At 43.3% G+C, this 19,060-nt stretch overlaps 1 pseudogene; it reads left to right on the forward strand.

Moving 5' to 3' along the window:
• LOC109744968 (receptor-like serine/threonine-protein kinase SD1-7) overlaps positions 1 to 4,517 on the forward strand; it is a 112,615-nt pseudogene extending 108,098 nt beyond the window's left edge.
• The last annotated feature ends 14,543 nt before the right edge of the window (positions 4,518 to 19,060 follow it).

Consider the following 19,060-nt stretch of genomic DNA (forward strand, 5'->3'; position numbering starts at 1 on the left):
ACTGTTAATGTAAGTCAGTCCTTCTAAAGCCTTTATCCTCAACTACTGTTTAATTTGCTCATACTCCCTATCGTTTACTGCTGTTTAGTTTGTTGTTTCTACTAAAATGCATGTTCGCAAGAACCGTAAGTTCTAAGTTTTACTTGTAAAACCAAATTCCTTATTCATAGCATGCACATTACTCAATACTCCCTATATGTATGCTTGTTTTTGTGGATCTATAATCCAGTGTGTGGTGAAGCAGCCCACGTTTGCACCTTGTCATCTCCTGTTTGATCTTACTGATGTGGCTGATGATATGAACAACATGCCATGCACATTAACCAAAATAGATACAATGATTTTCTTTGCCCTTCATCTATGCTTGTTATGTTGACATGGTAATCCAGTAGTGTGGTGAAGCTCCCTGCATTATGAACAATGCCAAATTATGCTATTGATATTTTGAACTTACTCTTTATTTTCTAATTTGAAATTGGATGGAATTGACAGCACAGTTATCATCTTTGTTTATACACGTGCAAAACCTGTCATCTCTCTGCTTTTTTTCAGGGTGATATGCCTGATGGCATGCACCAATCTGCTGAAGGTTGTGAGACAAACCCAACATATATTGCAGCAAAGAAGGCAAAACATCTTGAAGATAGCGAGACAACCCCAAAGTCTTGTCTTGATGTAGTGTTCAAGTTACTTGAGACTAGCAGTCAGACAAGTTGTCGGAATCAGTTCGACTTCTTCAGTCCGAAGTTCTAGCAGAAAGGCATTCTGCAACTCAACTTTGACTTGAAGTCCTATCTCTAAGAAAGATTGCGGTGAACACCAGTGAGAACCTCATCGCTAAACAGCTACACCTGGAAGCTATGACCGACATGCTAGGCCGGTCTCACAGCCTTGCTCAGCAGCTTGCGCAGCAGTTCCCGCGCAAGGCTAACCTTTCTTGAACTGTCTTGGAAGTGGTCTCGGTTCAGTATTATTTTGTTACGCTGCAATGGTGCCCAGTTTTTGTAATCCGCTTCTTCGTTGCGCATTATGATCACTGGTGGCGAACTTCGATGCCCAGTGGATGTAATATTCCATAAATCCTTTATTGTATAGTGTAGGTTTATTCTTAGTTACTATGCCATAATTTCTTTATTGTATAGAGTAGGTTTGTTCTTAATTCCTACTAGTTATTGCCATCATTCGCTATCTGAAAAAAAAATATGATGTAGTCGCCGAAACATTCGCCTCTAACGGGCCTGGTGTTTAGCGGGCCACAATTGAGCCGGCCTGCATCTTTCTTGGGCCCGAATTATTGGGGACTTCACACTTTGCGCGAGGCCCACAACTTACACCGGCCTATATTTTAGTTGGGCCTTTTCTAGACCCAGCGCTTAGTCTGGCCCAGGTAGCGTTGGGCCATTAACAGGCTGAATATTGTACTGGCCTGTTACGGCCGAGATTAAACCATGGGCCTTTAGCAGGCCGAAATGCATATTGGGCCTCAATTTTCACTAGTCGTCGACGGGCCTTCAGCAGGCTGAAATGTAGACCGGGCCTTTTTGGGCCCAGTTATATCACGGGCAGTTACCAGGCCGAAACATATCTCGGGCCTTAGTTGGCCCACTGATATCATGGGCGTTTAAGAGGCCGAAAGCTTAGTACGGACATTAACGGGCCGAATTATGCGACAGGCCTTTAACAGGCCCAAAGTCACGTTGGGCTTAACTATTGCCACATTTATCACGAGCCGTTTGTGGGCCTGATGTCCCGTCGGACCATATATGGCCCATGGGCAGCACAGGCCATTCCCAGGCCGAAAGTCACACCGGGCTGAAATGGGCCATGTCTACATCGGGCCACTAACTGGCCGAAAGTCACTGGGCTGTTATTGGGCCCAAATATTTGGCGAACAATTAATGGGCCAGATCTGGCTTTGGGCCATAAATGGGCCCAAATATTTGGCGAACAATAAACGGGCCAGATCTGGCTTCGGGTCGTAAACGGTCCTTTATTAAGCAGGCCGTTATTGGGCTGGCCCACTAGTACCTGAGTAAGTACTACGGGACATTGACTGGCCGCTCTTTTTAACCTATATGGGCCTCTGTTGGGCCGTGCCACGTGTCGACGTATCATAGGCGCTTTGGGTCCAATGAGTGGATGACATCTGTCCCAACCGTGAGCCGACATGTGTTTCCTCCAGCCAATCATGATTTTACACGTGGAAAATCCCCATTGGTCGGGGCTGTTAACGGGTTATCGGATCCAAAACCGGACCTGATAGCTTAACGGCGTTCCGTTACGGTGGATGCCACGTGTCGGTCACCCTTGACGAAAGCACTTCTTTTTGACATATGACATTAGTACAGGAAGAGTTAAGAACAATAATGGATGTCCTAAACAACAAGCAAATGGTGAAAGAAGGAAAATCAGAAGAAAATGATGCGAGGATACTTTAGCACATCAAACAGACTTGAAGGTGAAAATACAGAGATTCCACTTGTTAGCTATGAAGACATCCTTTTAGCAACAAATTCTTTCGTTGATTACAACTTTCTTTGACGTGGAGGTTTTGGCAAAGTTTACAAGGTAGTTGAAAGTGATACTTACAATAGAACATGTTTATGATAGAATAGGGAACAAACATAATTACCTTTCAACTAGTATCTGACTCAAGAAAGCCCCCTTAACTCTCAATATGCTTTGTTTATCCAAATCTAAAAGTGCTCCAAAAATCAATGTGGATGATGTGGCATCAGTTGGATAAGTAGATGACTTAGGATCATCAAGAAAAAGATGATGACTTAGGCACTCGTCACCATCATCATTATCATTGTTGTTGTTTCCTAACAATAAACACATCTTCTAGTCGATGCCAAATTAATGAAAAATGTCCATCTTGATACCACATTGGCCCAAATCCACGTGGCTTAGGACGAGTTGAATATTTGCACTAGTTTTGATATCCAAGCTTACAAGCATTTTACAATTAAAAAATATCTCCTGGGCTAGAGTTAAAAGGGGCTAAATGCACTTCTTCATGTGAAAGGGTAATTAACTACATAAGTCAAAAAAGTTGGTTTCGAATTCGTGCTCAATTCATTAATATGCCCTCATGTAGGGCACACTGGAAAGTGGAAATGAGGTTGCTGTAAAAAGGCTTAGTAAGAGTTCCGGACAAGGTATAGTGGAGTTCAAAGAAGTGATGCTAATTGCCAAATTACAACACAAGAACCTAGTCAGACTTCTTGGGTGTTGCATACAGGAAGATGAGAAGCTATTGATCTACGAATACTTACGTAAAAAAAAGTTTGGATGCCTTTCTTTTTGGTATGTGCTTGTTCATTGATCACATACTATTAAATTCTTGCATTAACCAAATTGATACTCATAATGAATAGCCTTGTTTCATATTGGCCGTGAAAGATTCTGCAAGAAAACATGTGCTTGATTGGTTGACACGATTCAAAATAATTAAAGGAGTAGCAAGAGGCCATCTTTATCTTGATCGAGATTCAATATTAACAATAATTCACAGAGATCTTAAAGCAAGCAACATTTTATTGGACATAGAAATGGCTTCCAAAATATCAGATTTTGGTATGGCAAGAATTTTTGGTGCAAACCAGAACCATGCAAACACTACATGGGTCGTCGGTATTCGAAGTAATTGGAAGAGGCAAATGACAAGTAGTAGAATAGTTGTTCTCATTGATAGGATTTCTTACAATATATACATCCCGTAGGGATGCGATGATACAAAGGGACGCGAGAGCGTCGGGGCAAAGGACGCCAAGGGAAAGGGTGCGTCGGTTGCCATCAGGAAACTGTACAGCAGTTAACAAGGGGAGATTCCCTTCTAATTAAACATGCGTTTAATTCTAACAGTCGGGACATAGTAAGTAACCAGTGAACTAACAAACCCATAGAACTTTAGTTTTTACGATTATGTGCATAATACTATATACATTCCTTGCTGACTTGTTGCATGTTTTAAATAGTGGTTACATGTCGCCTGAATATGCAATGGGAGGTGCCTTTTCTGTGAAATCAGACATTTATGGCTACGGTGTTCTTATCTTGGAGATTGTTAGTGGCATGAAGATCAGCTCGCCTCATCTCAGATCAAACTTTTCTAGCCTTATAACCTATGTAATTATTATGGACGATGTGCAATTATCAATAACATGTTAGGCCCCTAAAAAATAGTAACATGATTTTGTTTTATTGGCCAGGCATGGATATTATGGGAAGAGGGGAAAGCAACTGAACTAGTGGACTCTTCAGTTGTTGCAAGTTTCCTACTTCATGAAGCTTTACGGTGCATTCACGTAGGACGCTTGTGTGTTCAAGACCATCCCAGTGATAGGCCACTAATGTCATCAGTTCTATCTATAAAAGAAAATGAAAGTGGACTAATTCCAACTCCAAAGCAACCTGTATATTTTACTATAGGTAATTGTGAAGGTGAAGAAGCAAGGGAGAACATTGAGAATTCATTGAATGCAATTAGTATCACAACACTTGAGGGCCGTTAGATGTTGTCACTTTTAGTGTGCATGAAATCTATTATAGCTGGTTGTATGGTTTATGAGTTTACTCTCTATGAACTGAATTTTGAATAAAAGGGTGTATTGGTGAATTTAGTGAAGGAAATATTCCCTCGAGGCAATAATAAAGTTGTTATTTATATTTCCTTATATCATGATAAATGTTTATTATTCATGCTAGAATTGTATTAATCGGAAACTTAGTACATGTGTGAATACATAGACAAACAGAGTTTCACTAGTATGCCTCTACTTGACTAGCTCGTTGAATCAAAGATGGTTAAGTTTCCTAGCCATAGACATGAGTTGTCATTTGATAAACGGGATCACATCATTAGAGAATGATGTGATTGACTTGACCCATTACGTTAGCTTAGCACTTGATCGTTTAGTATATTGCTATTGCTTTCTTCATGACTTATACATGTTCCTATGACTATGAGATTATGCAACTCCCGAATACCGTAGGAACAATTTGTGTGCTACCAAACGTCACAACGTAACTGGGTGATTATAAATGTGATCTACAGGTGTATCCGATGGTACTTGTTGAGTTGGCATAGATCGAGATTAGGATTTGTCACTCTGATTGTCGGAGAGGTATCTCTGGGCCCTCTCGGTAATGCACATCACTATAAGCCTTGCAAGCATTGTGACTAATGAGCTAGTTGCGGGATCATGCATTACGGAACGAGTAAAGAGACTTGCCGGTAACGAGATTGAACTAGGTATTGAGATACCGACGATCGAATCTCGGGCAAGTAACATACCGATGAAAAATGGAACAAAGTATGTTGTTATGTGCTTTGACCGATAAAGATCTTCGTAGAATATGTAGGAAACAATATGAGCATCCAGGTTCTGCTATTGGTTATTGACCAGAGATGAGTCTCGGTCATGTCTACATAGTTCTCGAACCCCTAGGGTCCGCACGCTTAACGTTCAGTGACGATCAGTATTATGAGTTTATGTGTTTTGATGTACCGAAGGTTGTTTGGAGTCCCAGATGTGATCACGGACATGACGAGGAGTCTCGAAATGCTCGAGACATAAAGATCGATATATAGGATGGCTATGTTTGGACATCGGAATGGTTCCGGGTGAGTTCGGGCATTTACCGGAGTACCGGGAGGTTACCGGAACCCCCCCCCCCCGGAGTGTATGGGCCTTATTGGGCCTTAGTGGGAGAGAGGAGGAGGCGGCCTAGGAGGGGGTGCCCCCCCCAAGCCCAATCCGAATACGTATGGGGGCCGGCCCCCCTTTCCTTCCTCCCTCTCCTACTCCTACTTGGAAGGGGGGAATCCTACTCCCGGTGGGAGTAGGACTCCCCTAGGGCGTGCCATAGAGAGGGCCGGCCCTCCCCCTCCTCCACTCCTTTATATACGGGGGAGGAGGGCACCCCATATACACACAAGTTGATCATTGATCTCTTAGCCATGTGCGGTGCCCCCTCCACCATAATCCACCTCGGTCATATCATTGCAGTGCTTAGGCGAAGCCCTGCGCCGGTAGCTTCATCATCACCATCATCATGCTGTCGTGCTAACGAAGCTCTCCCTCAACACTCTGCTGGATCGTGAGTTCATGGGACGTCACCGAGCCGAACGTGTGCAGATCGCGGAGGTGCCATACTTTCGGTACTAGGATCGGTCGATCGTGAATACGTACAACTACATCAACCACGTTTTCATAACACTTCCACTTACGGTCTACGAGTACGTAGACAACACTCTCCCCTCTCGTTGCTATGCATCACCATGATCTTGCGTGTGCATATGAATTTTTTTCAAATTACTACGTTCCCCAACAGTGGCATCCGAGCCAGGTTTATGCGTAGATGTTATATGCACGAGTAGAACACAAGTGAGTTGTGGGCGATAATAGTCATACTGCTTACCAGCATGTCATACTTTGATTCGGCGGTATTGTTGGATGAAGCAGCCCGGACCGACATTACGCGTACGCTTACGCGAGACTGGTTCTACCGACGTGCTTCGGACACAGGTGGCTGGCGGGTGTCAGTTTCTCCAACTTTAGTTGAATCGAGTGTGGCTACGTCCGGTCCTTGTTGAAGGTTAAAATAGCACATACTTGACGAAAAATCGTTGTGGTTTTCATGCGTAGGTAAGAACGGTTCTTGCTCTGTCAGGACTCCGATCCTAAGCCACATCGATCTAGCATGTAACACATCATATCACTTTGCGGCCTCACGCACGGTATTCCCACGGGTGCCACCTTACCTGGCCCGGGACCGTTTGCGCCTTTTGGCTCACGTATATGATAGTGTGGCTAGCATCCATATGACAGAGAACCCAGGCCGACATGACTAGTCATGAACCCAAAGTGGCACTAACTTACAGGGACAGGCATACATGACCCAGCAACGAATGTGTCGGTCATCAGCGAGTGAATTCGAGCTGTAGCAACTGGGCCAGCAGGACTCCGGGAATCCGGGCTGTAGCAGGCTAACAGGACTCCGGAAGACACCGCGTGACATTTCCCCGAAGGGACAGACACAGGATCGAAGAAGGACACATGTCGGCCAGTCTAAGTGTTCCAGAGCAGTAGCAACTGGGCTAACAGGACTCCGGTAAACCGGGCTGTAGCAGACTACCATGGCTCGGTGGAAGCACTAGACTACATTTCCCCATAAGAGAGGCTACCAGGGATAGACAACTAGGTTGTCGGATCCCACACATACCAAGCATTTCAATAATACACACAATATGCTCGATATGTGTAAATACAACATGGCATCACAACAAAACTCTATGACTCAAAGTATTTATTCAATAGGCTCCGAGGAGCGAGATATTACAACCATGGGTCTCATTACCCAACATTCAGAGCATACTAGTCAAAGCACATGCGGAAGCTTAACATCTCTGAGTACAGACATCTACAAATGAAAAAGGCTGAGAAGCCTGACTGTCTATCAGATCCTACCGAGGGCACAAGATCATAGCTGAGGTATCAAGCTAAACGTCGAAGTCCACATGGAACTACTAGCGAGACTGAAGTCTCTCTGCAAAAACATAAATTAAGCAAACGTGAGTACAAATGTACCCAACAAGACTAACATTATCAACAAAGGGATGGTGGGGTTTAACTGCAGCAAGCCAGCTTTGACTCAGTGGCTAACCTGAACTACTACTGCAAGTAACTCTTTGAGGTGGCGCACACGAGTCCACATATTCACCTTATCAATACACCACTATGGATCCGCTCCCGTCTCCCTACCAGAACGCCATCCATAGCACTCACGCTTATCTTGCGCATTTTAGAGTATCCACTTTCACTTGTCTATGAACTGTATAGGCAACCCAGAAGTCCTTTACCGCGGACATGGCTATTCGAATAGATCATTTATAACCCTGCAGGGGTGTACTTCTTCACACACACTCTCGCCACTTACCACCATGTACACGTCGTGTATCTCGGCAACCTTCAAGTGGAAGCCTGGCGAGGGAGTCGGCCACGACCTGACTAACCACATGCTACCTCTTGAGCACTGCGTTGGTTTTCCCTTGAAGAGGAAAGGGTGATGCAGTAAAGTAGCGTAAGTATTTCCCTCAGTTTTTGAGAACAAGGGTATCAATCCAGTAGGAGACCACGCTCGAGTCCCACGCACCTACATAAACAAATAAGAACCTCGCAACCAACGCGATAAAGGGGTTGTCAATCCCTTCACGGTCATTTACGAGAGTGAGATCTGATAGATATGATAAGATAATATTTTTGGTATTTTTATAATAAAGAGAAATAAAGATGCAAAGTAAAATAAATGGCAATGGAAATAGCTAAGTGTTGGAAGATTAATATGATGGAAAATAGACCCGGGGGCCATAGGTTTCACTAGTGACTTCTCTCAAGAGCATACGTATTACTGTGGGTCAACAAATTACTTTCAAGCAATTGATAGAATTGAGCATAGTTATGAGAATATCTAGGTATGATCATGTATATAGGCATCACGTTCGCGACAAGTAGACAGAAACGATTTTGCATCTACTACTATTACTCCACATATCGACCGCTATCCAGCATGCATCTAGAGTATTAAGTTCAAAAGAACAGCGTAATGCTTTAACTAAGATGACATGATGTAGAGGGATAAACTCATGCAATATGATATAAACCCCATCTTTTTATCCTCGATGGCAACAATACAATACGTGCCTTGCTGCTCCTGCTGTCACTGCGAAAGGACACCGCAAGATTGAACCCAAAGCTAAGCACTTCTCCCATTGCAAGAAAGATCAATCTAGTAGGCCAAACCAAACTGATAATTCGAAGAGACTTGCAAAGATAACCAATCATACATAAAAGAATTCAGAGGAGATTCAAATATTGTTCGTAGATAAACATGATCATAAACCCACAATTCATCGGTCTCAACAAACACACTGCAAAAGAAGATTACATCGAATAGATCTCCACGAGAATCGTGGAGAACTTTGTATTGAGATCCAAAAAGAGAGAAGAAGCAATCTAGCTAATAACTATGGACCCGAAGGTCTGAGGTAAACTACTCACACATCATCGGAGAGGCTACGGTGTTCATGTAGAAGCCCTCCGTGATCAATGCCCCCTCCGGCGGAGCACCGGAAAAAGCCGCAAGATGGGATCTCACGGGTACAGAAGGTTGCGGCGGTGGAATTAGGTTTTTGGCTCCTGTTCTGATAGTTTGGGGGTACGTAGGTATATATAGGAGGAAGATGAACGTCGGTGGAGCAACGTGGGCCCCACGAGGGTGGAGGGCGCGCCCAGGGGGTAGGCGCGCCCCCCTGCCTCTTGCTCTCCTGGTTGATTTCTTGACGTAGACTCCAAGTCCTCTGGATCACATTCGTTCCAAAAATCACGTTCCCGAAGGTTTCATTCCGTTTGGACTCCATTTGATATTCTTTTTCTGCGAGATACTGAAATAGGCAAAAAAACAGCAATTCGGGCTGGGCCTTCAGTTAATAGGTTAGTCCCAAAAATAATATAAAAGTGTATAATAAAGCCGTTAATCATCCAAAACAGAATATAATATAGCATGGAACAATAAAAAATTATAGATACGTTGGAGACGTATCAAGCATCCCCAAGCTTAATTCCTGCTCGTCCTCGAGTAGGTAAATGATAAAAACAGAATTTTTGATGTGGAATGCTACTTTAGCATAATTTCAATGCAGTTCTTCTTATTGTGGCACGAATGTTCAGATTCAATAGGATTCAAGATAAAAGTTTAATGTTGACATAAAAACAATAATACTTCAAGCATGCTAACTAAGCAATTATGTCTTATCAAAATAACATAGCCAAAGCAAGATATCCCTACAAAATCATATAGTCTGGCTATGCTCCATCTTCCCCACACAAAATATTCATATCATGTACAACCCCGGTTTTAGCCAAGCAATTGGTTCATACTTTTTAACGCGCTTCAGCCTTTTCAACTTTTACGCAATACATGAGCGCAAGCCATGGATATAGCACTATGATGGAATAAGGTATAATGATAGGGGTTATGTGGGAAGACAAAAAAAGGAGAAAGTCTCACATCAACGAGGCTAATCAACGGGCTATGGAGATGCCCATCAATTGATGTGAATGCAAGGAGTAGGGATTGCCATGCAACGGATGCACTAGAGCTATAAGTGTATGAAAGCTCAAACAAAAGAAACTAAGTGGGTGTGCATCCAACTTGCTTGCTCATGAAGACCTCGGGCATTTGAGGAAGCCCATCATTGGAATATACAAGCCAAGTTCTATAATGAAATTTCCCACTAGTATATGAAAGTGACAAAACGAGAGACTCTATCATGAAGATCACGGTGCTACTTTGAAGCACGAGTGTGGTAAAAGGATAGTAACATTGTCCCTTCTATCTTTTTCTCTCATTTTTTATTTGGGCCTTCTCTTTTTTTTGGCCTCTTTTTTTTAGTCCGGAGTCTCATCCCGACTTGTGGGGGAATCATGGTCTCGATCATCCTTTCCTCACTTGGGACAATGCTCTAATAATGATGATCATCACACTTTTATTTACTTACAACTCATGAATTACAACTCGATACTTAGAACAAGATATGACTCTATGTGAATGCCTCCGGCGGTGTACCGGGATATGCAATGAATCAAGAGCGATATGTATGAAGGAATTATGAACGGTGGCTTTGCCACAAATACGATGTCAACTACATGATCCTGCAAAGCAATATGAAAATGATGGAGCGTGTCATGATAAACGAAACGGTGGAAAGTTGCATGGCAATATATCTCGTAATGGCTATGGAAATGCCATAATAGGTAGGTATGGTGGCTGTTTTGAGTAAGATATAAGGAGGTTTATGTGTGATAGAGCGTATCATATCACGGGGTTTGGATGCACCGGCGAAGTTTGCACCAACTCTCAAGGTGAGAAAGGGCAATGCACGGTACCGAAGAGGATAGAAAATTGCAGAAAGGTAAGTGTGCGTATAATCCATGGACTCACATTAGTCATAAAGAACTCATATACTTATTGCAAAAATTTATTAGCCCTCGAAGCAAAGTACTACTACGCATGCTCCTAGGGGAAGGGTTGGTAGGAGTTAACCATCGCGCGATCCCGACCGCCACAAAAAGGATGACAATCAACAAATACCTCATGCTCCGACTTCCTTACATAACAGTTCACCATACGTGCATGCTACGGGAATCACAAACTCCAACACAAGTATTTCTCAATTTCACAATTACTCAACTAGCACAACTATGACATTAGCACCTTTATATCTCAAAACAATTATCAAGCATCAAATTTCTCATGATATTATAATTAAAGCAAATTGCCATGCTGTTTTAAGACTCTCAAAATAATATAAGTGAATCATGAGAGATCAATAATTTCTAAAAAATACAACCACCGCCGTGCTCTAAAAGGTATAAGTGAAGCACTAGAGCAAAAACTATATAGTTCAAAAGATATAAGTGAAGCACATAGAGTATTCTAATAAATTCCGATTTGTGTGTGTCTCTCTCAAAAGGTGTGTACAGAAAGGATGATTGTGGTAAACTAAAAAGCAAAGACTCAAATCATACAAGACGCTCCAAGAAAAACACATATCATGTGGTGAATAAAAATATAGCTCCAAGTAAAGTTACCGATGGAAGTAGACGAAAGAGGGGATGCCTTCCGGGGCATCCCGATGCTTTGGCTTTTTTGTGTCCTTAGATTATCTTGGGGTGCCATGGGCATCCCCAACCTTAGGCTCTTGCCACTCCTTGTTCCATAATCCATCAAATCTTTTACCCAAAACTTGAAAACTTCACAACACTAAACTTAGCAGAAAATCTCGTGAGCTCCGTTAGCGAAAGAAAACAAAACACCACTTCAAGGTATTGTAATGAACTCATTCTTTATTTATATTGGTGTTAAACCTACTGTATTCCAACTTCTCTATGGTTTATAAACTCTTTTACTAGCCATAGATTCATCAAAATAAGCAAACAACACACGAAAAACAGAATCTGTCAAAAACAGAACAGTCTGTAGTAATCTGTAACTAACGCAAACTTCTGGAACTCAAAAAACTCTACCAAACTAGGACGACCTAGAAAATTTGTTTATTGATCAGCAGAAATTGGAATCAATATTTTATCACGTTCTGGTGATTTTTAACAATTGTTTTCGTGAACAGAAAGTTTCTGGAATTTTCAGCAAGATCAAATAACTCTCATCCAAGAAGATCCTATAGGTTTAACTTGGCACAAACACTAATTAAAACATAAAAGCAAATCTAAACAGAGGCTAGAACAAATATTTATTCCTAAACAGAAGCAAAAAGAAAAAAAACTAAAATAAAATTGGGTTGCCTCCCAACAAGCGCTATCGTTTAACGCCCCTAGTTAGGCATAAAAGCAAGGATAGATCTAGGTATTGCCATCTTTGGTAGGCAATCCATAAGTGTCTCTCATAATTGATTCATATGGTAATTTAATTTTCTTCCTAGGAAAGTGTTCCATGCCTTTCCTTAACGGAAATTGGAATCTAATATTCCCTTCCTTCATGTCAATAATTGCACCAATCGTTCTAACGAAAGGTCTACCAAGAATAATAGGACATGAAGGATTGCAATCTATATCAAGAACAATAAAAATCTACGGGCACATAATTCCTATTAGCAACAATAAGAACATCATTAATTCTTCCCATAGGTTTTTTAATAGTGGAATCCGCAAGGTGTAAGTTTAAAGAGCAATCATCAAATTCATGGAAACCTAACAAATCACACAAAGTTTTTGGAATCGTGGAAACACTAGCAACCAAATCACACAAAGCATAGCATTCATGATCTTTAATTTTAATTTTAATAGTAGGTTCCCACTCATCATAAAGTTTTCTAGGGATAGAAACTTCCAACTCAAGTTTTTCTTCATAAGATTGCGTCAAGGCATCGACGATATGTTTAGTAACAGCTTTATTTTGGCTATAAGCATGAGGAGAATTTAGCACGGATTGCAACAAGGAAATACAATCTATCAAAGAGGAATTACCATAATTAAATTCCTTGAAATCCAAAATAGTGGGTTCATTAATATCTAGAGTTTTGATCTCTTCAATCTCACTTTTACCAATTTTTGCATCAAGATATATAGACTCCGAATTTTTGGAACGCCTTCTAGGTAAAGGTGGCTCATATTCAGTCCCATCATTATCAAGATTCATATTGCAGAACAAAGATTTAATAGGAGACACATCAATAACTTTTAGATCTTCATCTTTATTTTCATGAAAATTTTCTGGTTTAGCGGCCATCTTATTAACTAAGGTGGCCTGCTTATCCGAGATTTCAGCTATTAATTTTTCGAGATGAGCAATCTGAGATTTCAAACCATAAAATTCCTTAGACATATCATCGAGCTCTTTATTCATATATCCCATAAATCTTTTTTGTTTTTAAGCTCGTTCCTAAAGAAATTATTGTGCTCAAATTGTAAAGTCATAAAGCTCCTGATGTTGCTTTCGATCTCTTCTAACCTTTTAAGGTGAAGATCACCAAATTTAGGTAGAGCCATCGTGACAAGCAAGAAATCCAACACACGAGCAAAGAAGAAGCAAGCGAAAAAGAGGCGAACGGAAAAGAGAGGGCAAATAAAACGGCAAGGGTGAAGTGGGGGAGAGGAAAACGAGAGGCAAATGGCAAATAATGTAATGCGAGGGATAAGAGTTTGTGATCGGTACTTGGTATGTCTTGACTTGACTTGACTTGGCGTGAATCTCCCCGGCAACGGCGCCAGAAATCCTTCTTGCTACCTCTTGAGCACTCCGTTGGTTTTCCCTTGAAGAGGAAAGGGTGATGCAGTAAAGTAGCGTAAGTATTTCCCTCAGTTTTTTAGAACCAAGGTATCAATCCAGTAGGAGACCATGCTCGAGTCCCACACACCTACACAACCAAATAAGAACCTCGCAACCAATGCGATAAAGGGGTTGTCAATCCCTTCACGGTCACTTACGAGAGTGAGATCTGATAGATCTGATAAGATAATATTTTTGGTATTTTTATAATAAAGAGAAATAAAGATGCAAAGTAAAATAAACGGCGATGGAAATAGCTAAGTGTTGGAAGATTAATATGATGGAAAATAGACCCGGGGGCCATAGGTTTCACTAGTGGCTTCTCTCAAGAGCATAAGTATTAAGGTGGGTGAACAAATTACTGTCGAGCAATTGATAGAATTGAGCATAGTTATGAGAATATCTAGGTATGATCATGTATATAGGCATCACATCCACGACAAGTAGACCGAAACGATTCTGCATCTACTACTATTACTCGACACATCGACCGCTATCCAGCATGCATCTAGAGTATTAAGTTCAAAAGAACAGAGTAATGCTTTAAGTAAGATGACATGATGTAGAGGGATAAACTCATGCAATATGATATAAACCCCATCTTTTTATCCTCGATGGCAACAATACAATACGTGCCTTGCTGCCCCTGCTGTCACTGGGAAAGGACAATGCAAGATTGAACCCAAAGCTAAGCACTTCTCCCATTGCAAGAAAGATCAATCTAGTAGGCCAAACCAAACTGATAATTCGAAGAGACTTGCAAAGATAACCAATCATACATAAAAGAATTCAGAGGAGATTCAAATATTGTTCATAGATAAACTTGATCATAAACCCACAATTCATCAGTCTCAACAAACACATCACAAAAGCAGATTGCATCGAATAGATCTCCACGAGAATCGTGGAGAACTCTGTATTGAGATCCAAAAAGAGAGAAGAAGCCACCTAGCTAATAACTATGGACTCGAAGGTCTGAGGTAAACTACTCACACATCATCGGAGAGGCTACGATGTTGATGTAGAAGCCCTCCGCGATCAATGCCCCCTCCGACGGAGCGCCGGAAAAGGCCCCAAGATGGGATCTCACGGGTACAGAAGGTTGCGGTGGTGGAATTAGGTTTTGGCTCCTGTTCTGATAGTTTGGGGGTACGTAGGTCTATATTGGAGGAAGAAGTACGTCGGTGGAGCAACATGGGCCCCACGAGGGTGGAGGGCGCGCCCCCCTGCCTCGTGCTCTCCTGGTTGATTTCTTGACGTAGGCTCCAAGTCCTCTGGATCACGTTCGTTCCGAAAATCACGTTCCCGAAGGTTTCACTCCGTTTGAACTCCGTTTGATATTCTTTTTCCGCGAAACACTGAAATAGGCAAAAACAGCAATTCGGGCCGGGCCTCCGGTTAATAGGTTAGTCCCAAAAATAATATAAAAGTGTATAATAAAGCCCGTTAATCATCCAAAACAGAATATAATATAGCATGGAACAATCAAAAATTATAGATACGTTGGAGACGTATCACCACACAAGTCTCCAGTCTAGGTTTATCGCTTATTCGGGTTCCATCCGCGAGGAGATCTGGTCGGGGTTTCGCTCACAGCCCCAAACGATGCGTGCATGGTTCCCGAGACACCAAACGGGCGCCCGGTACACCGGGCCACGGTGTATCCACCGCATCATAGCCCACCCCTAGGGTCAGCGCTACGCACGGCCTCCAACACATATCCTACAAACACCAAAAACTAGTTGCAACTCCTGGACAGAGATCAAGGCGAATAATAAGTCTAGAGGGTCCATTGGTTTCGGCCGCAATGCGTGGTAGTAGCTGTTCATGGATCACAAACACAGAACTCAGTTCCTGAGGACGGTTTCAATGAGACAACCCACCATGTACTCCTACATGGCCTCTCACCGCTACCTTTACCAAATCGTGTTCACACACTTAGCTCTCAACAGTAGAACATGTTCACACACCTCCAATTCATCCCCGATGAATCAGACCTAACTCAACTCTAAGCAGTAGCAGGCATCACGACAAGCATGAATGAGTAGGCACATCAGGGCTCAAACAACTCCTACTCATGCTAGTGGGTTTCATCTATTTACTGTGGCAATGACAGGTCATGCAGAGGAAAGGGGTTCAACTACCGCAACATGTAACAGTTGAATCATTGTTGTCCTAATGCACTAAAAGAGAGCAGGAGCGAGAGAGTGGGATTGTATCGGAATGAACAAGTGGGTTTTGCTTGCGTGGCACTTCTGAAGATATTATAGCTCTTCATCGGTGTCATCGAACTCATCGTCGGAAGCACGTCTATCGAGAGGTGACAAATACCGGCAACAGAGAAGGAAAACACAATCAATGCAATGCACGATATGATGCATGATCATGACATGTCAATATGCTGTGTTTTGAGCTAATGCAACTAAAACCAGAAGGGTTTGGGTCATTTTGAACCAAAGGTTCAACCCCAAATTCAAATTATGATTTTAGCTAGTGCCTTATCATGTTTTGCACTAAACAGCAAGGTTAAGTTGATTAAACATGCATGAAACTAGTACAGATGGAAAGATTGGATTTTTCTGATCATTTTCATATATAAATCTTTGCATTTGGAGTTACAGATTAATTTCTATGAATTTTTTGAAGTTTGTGATATTTTCTGGAATTTCCTGAATAAGAATAAATCCAGAAAATACTTATTGCGTCAGCATTGCGTCGTTGTGACGTCAGCAGTCAATGGAGACGGTTCTGGTCAAACCTAACCTGTGGGTCCCGTCGGTCAGTGACTAACCTAACTAATCTAATTTAGTTAGCGTAAAATTAACACTAATCTAGTTTTGCTAGTGGCCTGGGGCCCACACGTCAGTGACCCAGGGGGGTCAAACTGGGGTCAACCCGGGTCAAACTCGCCGGAGTTGACCCGGGGCTCGTCGCCGGTGAGGGAGTCCTGGATAAGGGGGTCCTCGGACAGCCGGACTATATCCTTTGGCCGGACTGTTGGACTGTGAAGATACAAGATTGAAGACTTCGACCCGTGTCCGGATGGGACTCTCCTTGGCGTGGAAGGCAAGCTTGCCAATACGGATATGTAGATCTCCTCCCTTGTAACCGACTCTGTGTAACCCTAGCACCCTCCGGTGTCTATATAAACCGGTGGGTTTAGTCTGTAGGACAACAACAATCATACCATAGGCTAGCTTCTAGGGTTTAGCCTCTACGATCTCGTGGTAGATCAACTCTTGTAATACTCATATCATCAAGATCAATCAAGCAGGAAGTAGGGTATTACCTCCATCGAGAGGGCCCGAACCTGGGTAAACATTGTGTCCCCCACCTCCTGTTACCATCCGCCTTAGACGCACAGTCCGGGACCCCCTACCCGAGATCCGCCGGTTTTGACACCGACATTGGTGCTTTCATTGAGAGTTCCACTGTGCCATCATCATAAGGCTGGATGGCTCGCCTTCTTTTCAAGGACAACATCACCTCTGGGGGAGCTCTGGCTGTAGGCCAAACTCTCCGACTAGGCGGTTTCGTCATGACCGCCTGTTCGGCCGCTGCGCCGACGATGACTTCTCGGGTCATCCAAAACAGCCTCCACTTCAGCTCGGGACTCTCCGAGCAGTTGGATCCAATAGAGCTCTCTTCTTTGAACGAGCTCTTGGATCGCATCGCCGCTTTGGGAGTCGCTACGGACTATGATCAGATCGGGCTTAAACCCGACCAAAGGGAGATCGACTCCCCGATGGTCACCCATCATATAGCGGTGGTGGAGCAGTGCGGCGATTCTTCCTCTATCTTGAGGACAAACTATGTCCGGATTCCCGAGCTCTCTGAGCCGGATACCCGTCTACGGGAGGACATCGCCCAAACCCTGAACCTAGAATCAGGCAGCGGGCCAGACCTATTGGGCAACATCCCGGAGCCCGAACTGCCAAGATCGGAAACTCCTCCGCCCCTGGGTCTCAGATCGGGTCAAGGTTCGGACTTAAATCCACCCATCCACCCAGATATAAACGATCTTTCCCACATTAGACAAGAGCCCCGGGAGACAGTACATCACTATTCGGCCAGATTCCTCCTTGTAATGAACAACGTCACGGACTATCGCGAGGAAGACGCAATTTCATTCTTTTGCAATATTGCACGGCAAGGGAATCCTCAACGCCATAAGTCGCAGTGACATAGCACACTTCGCTGACTTGGCGGCCATAGTACGGAAGTACTATGCGATGGAAAGCGCCTGGAAAACCCAAACACAATTTTGGGATAATCCGGCTATGACAAAACCCCCAGTCCGAACTAAAAGGGTGCACTCTCGTAAGTCACCCGACCCAATTACAAAGAAGCAAAAGCCCACTACAGGGCGTAGAACCGTATTGGAGGGATGGCTTAATGGGCCATGCAAAATTCACAGTACAGCGGATACCATACCAACACACAGCCTTAGAGCATGTTGGGTACTCTGGCAGGTGGCCCAAGAGTGGTGAGGATCTCCTCATTAACAATACTGCAGAACACCATCCCGTGGAGAACAACAATATAGTATTGACAGTCTTCGAAACCTTCGCCTCAAATAATAGGCGTAAACGAGCACTCCGCAGCCTTGCCGAAGTCTGCCACGTGGCAGCAATAAATCCATGGAACGACGCGGCTATCACCTTCAATGCCAGTGACGAACCTAAATTCCGAACAGCCCGAGCACCAGCCGCCTTGGTCCTTAGTCCAATTGTGGATGGCTTCCGGCTTACTAAAGTGCTCATGGACGGCGGCAGTGGATTAAACCTCATCTATGAGGAGACTCTTCAAAAAATGGAAATAGACAGAAACCGCATTGAGCAAAGCAGCACGACCTTCAGAGGAATCATCCCTAGTCGGGAGGCATGATGCGCTGGGAAAATCACACTAGATGTGGTATTCGGCACGCCGGAGAATTATATGTCCGAAGAAATCACATTCCAAGTGGCCCCATTTAGTAGCGGATACCACGCCCTTCTAGGGCGGGAGGCATTCACGATCTTCCAAGCCATACCCCATTACGGGTCCATGAAGCTCAAAATGCCCGGGCCCAATGGAATCATCACTCTAGCTAGTGATCCGGACATAGCACTCCGCGCCGAAAACAAAACAGCCGCACTGGCCCTCGAGGCATTATCCGAAGCCCTCGTGGCCGAGGAATTAACTGTGCTGCGCTCCATAGTGGATAGGG

The sequence above is a fragment of the Aegilops tauschii genome, chromosome 2, assembly GCF_002575655.3.
Source record: "Aegilops tauschii subsp. strangulata cultivar AL8/78 chromosome 2, Aet v6.0, whole genome shotgun sequence".
Lineage (NCBI taxonomy): Eukaryota > Viridiplantae > Streptophyta > Magnoliopsida > Poales > Poaceae > Aegilops > Aegilops tauschii.